Consider the following 13,324-nt stretch of genomic DNA (forward strand, 5'->3'; position numbering starts at 1 on the left):
GATTGAAGTTAAAGAAAACTAAGTGTTCCTAGAGCCATTTTAGGGAAAAAAACCAACAAATTCATTAGCCAACACATTATTTTCTTTCCTTTCCCATAACCTGGAACATTTATATATTGGTGACTGGGCTTTGGCCATGCAGGAGATGGCAGTAGCAATAGAAAGGGAATCTGGGCCCCAGAATAACCCTATAGGGTAGAGTTGCTCCAGCAACCTGGAGCGCTCACACTGGGGCTGTTAAGAAATAAACAGAAGTAAGGGCTTCTCTGGTGGCTCAGATGATAAAGAATCTGCCTGCAATGCAGAAGACCTGGGTTCGATCCCTGGGTCAGGAAGATTCCCTGGAGAAGGGAATGACAAACCACTCCAGTATTCTTGCCTAGAAAAGTCCATGGACGAAGGAGCCTGGTGGGCTACAGTCCATGGTGTTGCAAAGAGTCAGACACGACTGAGCAAATTTGACTCCTCACTAATTAATTAAGCCACTATATTTTCTGGTTTCTTCATTACAGCAATTCAGACTGTAACTTCAATTCTTATGTAAACAGGATAATGCCTACACCTCATCTTTGTTGTGAAGCCTAAGTGAGAAATACACAGGGGGACTGGAGCCTGCCAAATGAAAGGAGCATGATAAATATTTGTTGTCTTCCCTTCAACAACTTAGGAACATGTGTTTCTTGTACTTTTTCAATGAATCTAAAGTACAGAGATTGAATGTCAGGGTTAACGATACAGCTGAATCATACAGCTGTATATTTTGCACAGTACAAAATACACTCCAGTCTAAGACACTCCAAATGTTGTTTGAATAAACTCAGGAAATCATTGAGTTAATTAGATAAAATCCAGTTGGTCCAGAAACAAGGTTCCCTGTTAAATCTCCAGTGTCTAACACAACACTGGCCCCTGATGGGCCCTAGATAAATTCCAAGCTGTGAGCGCTCAGGAACCTCTAGTGGTAGCTCTGCAGTTGTGAGGGTGGGTTGACGTTGAGAAAGTGAAAGTGAAGTCGCTCAGTCGTGTCCGACTCTTCACGACCCCATGGACTGCAGCCCACCAGGCTCCTCTGTCCATGGGATTTTCCAGGCAAGAGTACCGGAGTGGGGTGCCATCACCTTCTCCATACGTGTGAAAGTCCCTAGCAAATCAAAAAACTTTTAAAAAGCACTGAGAAGTTTTCATCACACTGTAAGCTTCCCCCCTCCGCAACTTTTTTTTTGCATTCGTGCACATTTTAAATTAACTTCTCCCAAGAGTTGGACACGACTGAGTGACTGAACTGAACTGAATACCCCAGTAGGTAGGTAAGATATATTCCAGAGACAACATTAACATGGCATATTCAAAGACATCTAGAAGCTAAGGGTACAGATGAGCTGGAATTCTCCTTACTGTGGGGCCTGCAATTCAGTGACTAATCTATGTATAACATGTGACCCTTAATATCTCCAAGGTAGCTGATTTGGATGTCATGCCCTCCACAATTTCCCAGAACTAACTGAGCCATTCTAGACTCAGAATGGTTCACAGAATAGGCAACCATCTCCTAATTTGTCATCAGGAAAAAAATGATCTAGGGGGTCACCAGGTCAATTCATCCTTGATGTCCCATTATAGGCAGTCAAAATTCTAGACTAAACTGTCTTCAAGATTTCATTTTTCACCACTGGCCCTCCAGCCTTCTCATCATATCCACACTATTGCTGTGTTTCTTTTCCAGCATGTCCTTGGCTTTCCACCTCTGTTTCTTAATGGCTTAATGGCAAGAGTAGTATACCATTGAGCCTGATGTCATTCTTCCTCAAGTCCAGATATCTCAGACCTTGGTTGTTGAGAAGCAAGACCATATGCTTCTTGAGGGCCAGTACTGTGTCTTTTTCCCAGTGAATCCCAAGTGCATAGCACACAGTAAGACTCAATATTTGTTGAGTGTAGAGAACATTGATACATTATAAAATGAGTTAGCTATTTTGATCTTCATCACTTCTCTTCCCTCCCCCCAACCCAAGGAAGGAGGGAACTGACATGCAGAGTTAAGCAACTTTTCCAAGCTGGCTTGGTTTTTAAGTAGCAGAGTCAATATTTGCCCCAAACCTGGACTTTAGTGGCTCCACATTTTAAGATCTTTGCACTTTCAATCTAGATAAATATTTTTTTTGAGAGCAGACTTTGAGACAAGAAATATGTTTGAGCACTAATAGATAAAGAAAAACAACCTTAAGGAGAAAGCATTTCAAGTATTTGTGTATATTTTACAAACTTGTCTAGGTACTATATAACCCTACAGCAGTGGTCATTTTTCCTACTAGTTACTTTTAGAGGGTATAAACTGTTCTAAAGTACCCCTCCCATCTTATTCCAATGATCTTATAGTATAACTTGAACTTTTGGGATCCCTATGGGAAAAAAAGTTGATAGAATTTTCTTGAAAAAGATCTTTGTTAAATAGCCAGACTAGCAAATTTCCAGCCTTCAACCCTGTGTGGTATTTACTCTAGAGAGGAAAGAAAAAAGAGAGAAGCCACCAGCAGAGCTATCATGTTCTATCTGGAGTTCATTTGCAACACCCTTTACACTTTCATCATGAGTATCAGAGCAATAGAAGAGTCACCGATCCTTGACAAGATTAGTTGCTGCTCTTCAGCGAGGGGATAAGCGGAACTAGTTTCTCTGTGCTGATGGCTGCTGAGGTTTTGATTATAAAGAGCTAGTTAAAACTGACTCAAGACTCAGAATTCAGAAGGGGGCAGAGTTTTTCTTCCCAACGTACTTTCCCTCCCAACGCCTCTACTTTTATAAGCCATTGCTATTTTTAGAGGTATGTTGTTTTTTGCAACTGATATGAAAGATATTGGCTTAAGTACATTATAGTTGGATGCTTATGCAGTGATATTTGCATATTAAAAAATCAGGTGAGAATGAAAAATTCCAGATGAAAATTTTTTCTCTGTTTAGATTCAGAAGCACTTCCTCCATGCTATCTCTGAATTACTAACTTGAAAAACATAAACTTATAATTGACCATCCTTCTGTATTTCTTCTTAGGATCCACTCAACTCAAATAAACTAAATTAATATTTATTTGTATTTAATATTGTATGTGTGCCCAGGTTCACAAGGTTCTTCAAGTGTTATCTGTAAATATTGTACTGGGTCTCAGATATTCATGATGATAAGGACTTAATACTTTTTTATTTCTGTCTTCATTCTTTCATTTTAACCCCTTCCTTCTCTTACCACTCACTCCTTTTTTTCTCTAAGCTGAATCACAAAGGTGGACTCTGTTCAGGGTGAGTGTTTGGAAACCATCTCAGTACCCTTCCAATTCTGCCCCTGGATGTGGGGATAGAAAAATATTCTTAGATTTTACCATCATGAGTCTTAACTGGTGAACACTCTTTTGTGAGAAATTGTAGCTGCAAAGAACAGTGGTAGAATTTGTGTTCAATCCCACTTGCTTTTCGGGAGCAATGATTGTACCTGTACAGTTTTGAACCCACTTAGAAATCAAGTCTACCCCCACAGCTACCCCAGTGGCGATGAAGTATACAGACAAGGAAGATCCTACCCTACACAACCTTCCCTCACCTGAACTTTGGGTCTTTTAAGATTTGTATTATATCTTGATAGAAAAAATATTTTTCTCAAATTAGAACATACATGGAAAGACAATAAGGGAACAGAAATGTATTTGGGGAGGGGAGACCTTGGGGAGGAGGGACTTTAAATTGTTGACTTAGTGAAAAAGGGAAAAAAAAATTTTATGAAAGCAATGATCTTGCAACTTGTAGGCATTTGGTAGCAAACACTAAGCCTTCTTTCTGTTTTCTTACTGGAGACAGGGGTGGGGCAGGGGAAGAGTGGTTAGGGCAGCTTGGGTATAGCCCAAGGACAGAAGAGTAAAGGGAAGCAGATTTAGATCAGAGAAATTCCTCGTGGAGAAGAAACTATGTAACGTCTTCTTTTAACACTTCATTTCTAAAAGGTAGTCAGTTTTCTACTTGGAGAAGATATGGAAGTACCAAACAGCTAGTAAAACCAAACCGTGCCAAATGTGGTACTGCTGCTGCTGCTGCTAAGTCACTTCAGTCGTGTCCGACTCTGTGCGACCCTCATAGATGGCAGCCCACCAGGCTCCCCCATCCCTGGGATTCTCCAGATAAGAACACTGGAGTGGGTTGCCATTTCCTTCTCCAATACATGAAAGTGAAAAAGTGAAAGTGAAGTCGCTCAGTCGTGTCTGACCCTTAGCAACCCCATGGACTGCAGCCTACCAGGCTCCTCCATCCATGGGATTTTCCAGGCAAGAGTGCTGGAGTGGGGTGCCATTGCCTTCTCCAATGTGGTACTAGTTGGGTATAAAATAAACTTCCTTAGTAATCCACACTTGCAATCTGCATGTAGGAAGAGAATGAATACTACCAAAATTCATTCCAAAAAAAGTATAAAATTTGTAATATAGTTATGATTATTTAAGAACACTACACGTTTCATAAATTACTAAGCAAAAACTTTATTATTGGTTACAAAATTCATTTTAATTATGTTGCTTTGTTGAGTTCTCTTTTCTGGAATCCAGGAGATAAGCAATAATTCCTTATTGCCTGCACACTTCTTCCACTGGTGTTGGCAGTTGGGTTGGGATCCCCCGCTTGCTCTCATGACCTTTTGGCACAGCGTGTAGCGACATCTTTCCTGGGGAGAGCTGCTGGAGGAGGGAGGGACGTAGTACATCTGGTTGTCAAAGACGACGCAGCCCCAGTTGGCAGTGAACACAGCGTGGCATCCATGGCTTCACTGTAAGGTCAAACAGGAGACATCTTCTAATATGTTCAGGTTTTTTTTTTTTTTTTTCATTTTTTCATTTTTTTCACCATGGGCTTCCCTGATGGTTCAGACAGTAAAGAATCTGCCTGCAATACAGGAGACCCAGGTTCAATCCCTGTGTCATGAAGATCCCCTGGAGAAGGGAATGTTTACCCACTCCAGTATTCTTGCCTGAAAAATCCCGTGGACAGAGGAGTCTGGCAGGTGACAGTCCATGGGATCACAAAGAGTTGGACTCGACTGAGAGATTAACACTTCACTTCACAAATGTATACACCATAGGTTTTGCCTCCATTACTGGAGCATATTAAATGGAGTACAGGAAGATCCCAGCACAGTGTTTTATAGTCTCATACCAAATTGAAAAAAAGGATCCCATGCTCAAATACAATTAAGACATGTTTTGGTAAATAAAGGGAAGCAGAATTCATTTCAGTAGGGCTTCTGTGAGTTTTTAAGGGAGACACAGAGTGGGGCATTTCCTTCACGTGTTTAACCACCAAGTGTCTTTTCGTCGTTTTAGTTTCTTATTTTTTTTCTCTTTTAACCAGGACATGTCAAAGGACTGGAATACTAAGCTGAAAGACTGTTTTAAAGTCTCTGTATGTCAATGATTCAACAGACCTTACAGAATCAGTCAGACACAATGATGAAGAATAAGCAGCTATTATTCATCAGGCATTATCCTAGCTGTTGGGTGTATGCGTGCATGCTAACTCACTTCAGTTATGTCTGACTCTTTGTGACTCAATGGGCCGTGGCCAGGCAGGCTCCTCTGTTCATGGGTTCTCCAGGCGAGAATACTGGAATGGGTTGCCAAGCCCTCCTCCAGGGGATCTTCCTGACCCAAGGATTGAACCTTCGTCTGTTACATCTCCTGCATTGGCAGGCAGGCTCTTTACCACTAGCACCATCCCAGAAGCCCAGGGGGTTAAAATAGACAAAGTACTTGCCCTCAAAGAACTTACATTTACTGAACAGAGATAAGTAACAAACAAATAAACAAGGAAGCTTCACAAGAGCAGTGCAGAAGATAAAAGAGCCTTATGGGATCCATTTGAACTGAGAGCTGACTGAAAAAGAAGTCTTCCGTGTGAAGACTGGAAGGAATACTTTGAGGAAGGAAGAACATCAAATATAAAAACCTTGACATGGAAACCCATTTGACTGATGTTTGTAGAAGTGAAAGAAGAAAAAGTGGCTGGAGTGGTTCCAACAAGAGTAAAGTGAAGGGAAACAAAGGCAGTGACCAGCAGGGTCAAGTAAGGGAATATATTTGTCCAGCTAAATGTGGCAATAAGACACTGGACCCTCTTGCTTGGGATTTGTTTATTTGTTATCATTTTTTCATTTTTTATCTTGAACTACTTTCAAAATTCAGAGAAGAGGCAAGAATATACAAATAACTCCCATATACCTTCCACCCATGTGCCCCTCAAAACCATAGCATAACTATTGAAATTAGGAAATTGATACAAACCTATAAGCTAAGAGACCCCATTTAATTTCTGCAATATTCTTAATAATATACTTTATAGAAAATTGTCATCTTTAGGTAGAAGATTCAATCTAAAACCATGGGTTGAATTCAATTGTCATATCTCTCTAATCTACTTCAACCTAGAATAGTTCCTCTGTCTTTCCTTGTCTTCCAAGACCTAGACATTTTGAAAGCTTGCAGGCCAACTATTCAGCAGAATGCCCCTCAGTTTGGGTTTCTCTGAGGTTTCTTCAAAATTAGATTCACATTATGCTTTTTTGGTAGGAAATTCACACAAGTTGTGCTGTATTCTTCTCAGCTAACATGTAAGAGAGTTCATGACATTAATTTCTCTCATTCCTATAATGTTGATTTTGATTAAGGAGGATCTATTCCTATTTCTTCACTCTAAAATTAGTATTTTTTAACCCAGGTAATAAGTTATCTTATGAAAGAAAAACTTTCAGATTATGTAAATATCCCATTCCTCAATAATCTTTTACTGCCTGGTTTTATTGGATCCATTGATGATTTATGCCTGAATCATTATCACTGGGGTTGCCAAGTGGTGGTTTCCTAATTTCACCATTCATTCAACACTTATTAGTTGCATTCTGGGAGGCGATCAGGATGGCAGAACGGAGAATATTGAATTCACCTCCCCCCATGAGCAAATCAAAAATACACTGGAAGACAAATGGATCATCATCTTAGTTATGACAATTCCATGCTCTAAAGGAGTATCCACCACTAATGGAGTTGGTAATGGGGATTTATATTAGGGAAGAGTTTGTATGTTTCTTAACATCAAAAATTATGTTCCTCTGTTAGGGGGATGGTTTCCAAAAGGTTAATTTTATATATTGCCCAGGAATTGTAGGGCTTCCCTGGTGGCTCAGACACTAAAGAATTTGCCTGCCATGCAGGAGACCAAGGTTCATCTCCTGGGTTGGGAAGATCCTCCTGGAGAATGACAACCCACTCCAGTATTCTTGCCTGGAAAATCCCATAGTCGCAAATAGACACAACTGAGTGACTAACACACGCACAGAAATTGTATCTTACTAATAAACATTTTGTAATTGATTAAAAAATACATCTAAAATGGATAAACAACAATGTCCTACATATAGCACAGGGAACTCTGTTCAATGTTATGTGGCAGCCTGGATGGGAGGAGAGTTTAAGGGAAAATGGATACATTTATATATATATGACTGAGTCCCTTTGCTGTTCATCTGAAACTATCACAACATTGTTAATCGGCTATACTCCAATATAAAATAAAAAGTTTGACAACAACAAGAAATGCATCTACAATGTGGAGCCACGCTCACTGTAAACAAGCTGGAGACTGGCAGAAAGGTTTTCCTACAGCCAAGGCAGGAAAGTAAGATTCACATGGGATCAGGTATGAAGGGAGAAGTAGCAATCAGGTAGGTACCTGTGCTCCTAGCAGGGGATATAGAAGAGAAGGCGAATATCATGGGCTCAGAGATCCCCTGAAAAATGAGGGGTTCAAGCCACATAATGGGAAGCCCAGCCCTGGAAGAAAAGTCATCCTAGCTGACTTAAAAACCAGTGGGACATAGAGGAGGGCTGTCAGAAACTAAGCGTCCACTCCCAAAGAACACACACACATAACTGCTCACTCACTCTTGGGAGGATGACTGAGAAGAAGAAATGACCTGGAGCTCTGGCCGGTTTCCTGTGCCAACCCAGCATGTGCCCCAGCTGCACGAGGCACCTTCTCCAGCCCTTCTTTCTCTGATACAGCTCCATGCTAGGGGGAGGTCTGCCATGGCTACCTCTAAGGAAGGAAAGGGAAGGAAAGCAATGGATTTATTTAAAGACAAAAATAAGGGAAGAGAAGAGAGGATGAAAAAAACACTGAAAGATTTTCCCCCTTTTTAAAAAAATAAAATTTAAAACACAAAAAATAAGGAAAAGAGTATACTGACCCCTCCCCATCACCTTGCATCAATTCTCAGTCCCTGACCAGTTTATTTATCAATACCCCTTCTTTCTGGATTATTTTGAAACAGTCCCAGAAATCATATCATTTATCTATAAAGTTGTATGCACATAAAAACTTTTAACTACAATACTACTATCACACTTTAAAAATTCATTGTTGTTTTTGTTGTTGTTTAGTCGCTAAGTCGAGTCTAACTATTTGAGACCCCATGGACTCATCCTGGCAGCATGCAAGGATTCCCTGTCCTTCACTATCTTCCAGAGTTTGCTCAAACTCATGTCCATTGAATCCCTGATGCTATCAAACTGTCTCGTCCTCTGTCGTCCCCTTCTCCTTCTGTCTTCAATTTTTCCCAGCATCAGGGTCTTTCCCAATGAGTTAGCTCTTCACATCATGTGGCCAAAGTATTGAAGTTTCAGCTTCAGTATCAGTCCTTCCAATGAATATTTAAGACTGATTTCTTTTAGGATTGACTGGTTTGATCTTGCTGTTCAAGGGACTCTCAAGAGTCTACTCCAGCACCACAGTTCGAAAGCATCGACTCTTCAGGGCTCAGCCTCCTTTATGGTCCAACTCTCACATCCGTATGTAACTACCTCATAATTATGTCTTAATACCATTAAATATCTAGGGAGTGTTCCAGTTTCCTCAGTTGTGGAGGGTTTTAAGCAGGGACAGAATATATTCATCTAGAGATTTTCAAAGAATCTCTTTAGTCACTGAATGAAGAATGGGTTGTAGGGTAGCAAAGAGGGAAATTAAGAAGATCAGATAAAATTTTGCTGACTGATTTAGTCATCTATGATGGTTACTTGGATCAGGGTGCATCATGGGAGATAACAAGATGCTTAATGCATTTTGGAAGTAGAATGAATCAGATCTATTGAATAGATAGGATATGGATGTGAGAAAAATAGAGGAATGAAGAAGCATTCCTTTGATTATACCATCAATTTCCACCCCTTCTTTCCCTCTGTTGAACTTACCTTCCAAAACCTAATTATATCAAACTGTCCACCTATTTGATACATGGACCTGAGTATCAGAATGTGCCTGGAAAAAAAATATGAGCATGCTAACAGGTTTCACTTTAGATTCTTGACCTCATATGGGTCTCTAGTGTGATCCTATGCTGTTTCAATAGTACATTTACTTTCCAGCTCTCTTAGATAGTGTTCCAAACCTTCTCCTTGTTTAAACATCCTTCCACATTCTTATGCTTGCTACTGACCTGTGTTTTCTATTTTAGGGGTTTCCATGTTACTCAGTGGGTAAAGAATCCACCTGCAATGCAGGAGATGAGGGTTCGATCCCTGGGTCAGGAAGCTCCCCTGGACGAGAGCATGGCAACCCACTCCAGTAGTCTCACCTGGAGAATCCCATGCACTGAGGAGCCTGGTGGGCTACAGTCCATAGGATAGCAAAGAGTAGGACACGACTGAAGCAACTGAGCACGCTAGCATGCAGCATGCACAAGTAAATAGAAATTATTTGATAGTTTTCAGATCTTGAGCACATCGTATTACATCAATCACAAAAAGACAAAAACTATATAATCCTATGTACATGAGGTATGTAAAGTAACTCAATTCATAGAACTTTCTGTTCTGTGGTGCTTGCCAGGGCTGGGGGGAGGGGAAAAGGGAGTTTTTCAATGATCATAGTGTTTTAGTTTTACAAGAAGACATTCTAGAGATCTGTTGCACAACGTTAATATATGTAACCCTACGGAACCTACACTTAGAAATGCTTGCTGCTGCTGCTGCTGCTAAGTCACTTCGGTCTGTCTGACTCTGTGCGACCCCATAGACGGCAGCCCACCAGGCTCCCCCATCCCTGGGATGCTCCAGGCAAGAACACTGGGGTGGGTTGCCATTTCCTTCTCCAATGCATGAAAGTGAAAAGTGAAAGTGAATTCGCTCAGTCGTGTCCGACTCCTAGCGACCCCATGGACTGCAGCCTACCAGGCTCCTCCGTCCATGGGATTTTCCAGGCAAGAGTACTGGAGTGGGGTGCCATTGCCTTCTCCTAGAAATGCTTAGGATGGTAAATTTTACCTTACATGGTCTTTATCACAGTTAAAGGGGAAAAAAAAAATCTTTCAGTCTGCAATGTAATCCACTCTCAGTCCAGTGCATGGTGTTCACCCCAGGTTTCCTGTCCCTGGCCACTGCCTCCACTACCATCTGGTCTCAGGCACTTCCATATTCAAGCAGAGGTGCCAATGAAAACAAAATAGAGATATCTGTGCAGAGCTACTGCCACAAGAAAACCCTGCCAATACAGAAAGAAACGTGAAGGTATCTAGCGGAAAGTCTCAGAACTTTCAGGCTGCAGCCCAGACTACAGAGGAAGTCGCCCTGTGAGCCTGTCAGAAAGAAGAAGGCGTTGGGACCCCTGAAGAAGTCTGAGGAAGATACTAAGAACGGAATGCAGGTGAAGGAGGACTGGCCAAGACATCACAGCGAGTAACAAATCTCAGCATTACCAACCAGAATCTATGCCAAGGAACTCAAGAAGTGGAGGAAAGGGGACGTGTGTGCTGCTCGGGGTGGGTGAGAACTGACTTCCCCCAATGCCTGGAGGAGGGTAGAGCCAAGACCCAAGTATCTGGCTCTTTTTATTTTTTTTTAATTCAAGAATGTTGACAGGCTTCAAGTCCAGTTTGGGGGGAAATTTTAATGTTGAGCTAGATTCACCACTCCATTCGTGGGCAGGTATTTGTTGCCTGTACTATGCAAGCAGAATGACATTTAGCACTTGTCAAAAACATCCCAGTAGAGCACTTACTTTAAATTGGCTGCTAATTCTAGGACATCTTTTGTGATTTCTTCCACGATAATCTACAGGGCAAAAATGTGTAATTGCTGAAAATAACACATGAAAATCAACACGTAAATAAATGTTTCTTTATAGACACCCGCTCGTGCAGATTGTTCACCTGCTGAAACAGCTTTGTCTCAGAAGTACAATGCACCTTCCAAATGTTGGGTCAAGAGAAGGGAGAGTATAAACTGGGGTTGGCAAACTTGCTGTAAAGGTGAATATTTTCAGATTTGCATGCCATTTGCTCAGTAAATGATTCCAAGAAGGCTTAGATAATTCTGTGAGTTGACTACACTCATAAAACATGTTCCTTCTTGTGAATTGCAAAAATATCTAGCAAAGTACTAGGAAAAGGGATTTTATCTCACGTTCACTCACAAAGATATTTGTGAATTAAATGCTAGTGAAGATGAAGATTATAAGGCAGGTCAATGGGCCATGGGGAATCATGTCTTCATGTGGTTTATCCACTTCCCTAAACCATTACTCTAGTTGTTATAGAAAGTTATTTTTAATTTTTGGAAGTGTGAGACCTCGTATCATTTTTTTCCTGATGCCTCACCTACCTTGGGTCCCAGGTGGCTCTAGTAGTAAAGAACCCACCTGCCAATGCGGGAGACTCAGGTTCCATCCGTGAGTGGGGAAGATCTCCTGGAGAAGGGCATGGCAACCCACTCCAGTATTCTTCCCTGGAGAATCCCATCGACAGAGGAGCCTGGCAGGTATAGTCCATAAGGCCACAAAAAGTCAGACACAACTGAAGTGACTTAGCACACACCTAGCTTAGCAGAGTATTATATATTTTAAAATGGGATTAAGGACTTCTCTGGTAGTCCAGTGGTTAAGAACCTGCTTGCCAATGCAAGGGACACAGTTTGGATCCCTGGTCTGGGAAGATTCCACATGCCATGGGGCAACTAAGCCCATGTACCACAGTGCTAAGTCCATGCGCTAAAGCCTGTGGGCTCCAACTACTGAAGCCCTCCAGCCCTAGAGCCCAGGCTCTGCAGCAGGGGAAACCACCACAATAAGAAGCCAGCGCACCGCAACGAAAGAGTAGCCCTTACTTGCTACAACTAAGGAAGCCAGTGTGCAGCAACAAAGACCCAGCACAGCCCCAAACAAACAACATTAAAAATGGGATTAAAATCAAAAGAACTTTGAAATTTTGTTATAGAAATCCCCCTCCTCACCAGCAATGACTTAGATAGACTCTGTAGTATCAAACTGGCTGTGTGAACATTTAGGGATATTTGATATTTTCCATCCTGTACAGCAGCCGAGGACCAGCTATAGGCCAAGCTGAAGCCCCCACTCAGTTTCATAGGCAAAGAACATAAACAAAACAAACAGAACAAAAGCTAAGTAGGAAAGTTTCTTTTTTAAGAAAGCGTCCTGCCCACCTCTAATCTACCTGTCCTGACACTGTGATTCCAATCTAAGCCAGTATTGTGGGTAATCCTTATCCTAATTGTTGCTGTGATCCTTCTGCCACTGCAGGAAAGTGAAGCTGCCCTGAGTTGGGCTTTGGAGACTGCCAGAGGGGAAGCACTTTACTCACTTTGTTCCAACCTCTTCAAGTGAAGTCTGTTTGTCGATCTTCCCTAGCAAAATAAAACCAAAAATACCTACCTCTGAAAATTTAGTAACCAAAAAGCTATCAGATTTTGCTGGTGGCTCAGTGGTTAAGAATTCATTTGCCAATGCAGGGGACATGGGTTTGACCCCTGGTCTGGGAAGATCCCACGTGCCCCAGGGCAACTCAGCCTGTGCGCAACTACCGAGCCTACAGTCAGCAACTACTGACCCCCATGTGCCTAGAGCCCACGCTCTGCAATAAGAGAAGCCCCACAATGGGAAGTCCATACACCCCAGAACAGTAAATAAATAAATAGGTTTATTGTTGTTGCTTAGTCACTACGTTGTGTTTGACTCTTTGTGACCCCATGGACTGTAGCCCACCTGCCAGGCTCCTCTGTCCATGGGATTCCCAGGCATAAATCCTGGAGTGGGTTGCCATTTTATTTTCAGGGCATCTTCCTGACCCAGAGATCAAACCCTGATCTCCTGCATTGGCCGGCAAGTTCTTTACCACTGAGCCACAAGGGAAGCTCAAATAAATAAATATTTTAAAAAATTATCTGGATTAATTCATTGCTTTTAAACAGAGCTACAGGTAATCTGACCTAAATTGCCCTTAAGAAAACAAT

At 41.6% G+C, this 13,324-nt stretch overlaps 1 long non-coding RNA gene across 1 annotated transcript; it reads right to left on the minus strand.

Moving 5' to 3' along the window:
- Positions 1-4,547: 4,547 nt before the first annotated feature.
- Positions 4,548-12,363, minus strand: LOC129641678 (uncharacterized). Its single transcript, XR_008709398.1, has 3 exons — positions 12,308-12,363; positions 11,681-11,829; positions 4,548-4,800 (listed from the first exon to the last, which is right to left on the minus strand). It is a non-coding gene; the product is annotated as an uncharacterized LOC129641678 (long non-coding RNA).
- Between the last annotated feature and the right edge of the window lie 961 nt (positions 12,364-13,324).

Source organism: Bubalus kerabau, chromosome 1 (genome assembly GCF_029407905.1).
Source record: "Bubalus kerabau isolate K-KA32 ecotype Philippines breed swamp buffalo chromosome 1, PCC_UOA_SB_1v2, whole genome shotgun sequence".
In the NCBI taxonomy this organism is placed as follows: Eukaryota; Metazoa; Chordata; class Mammalia; order Artiodactyla; family Bovidae; genus Bubalus; species Bubalus kerabau.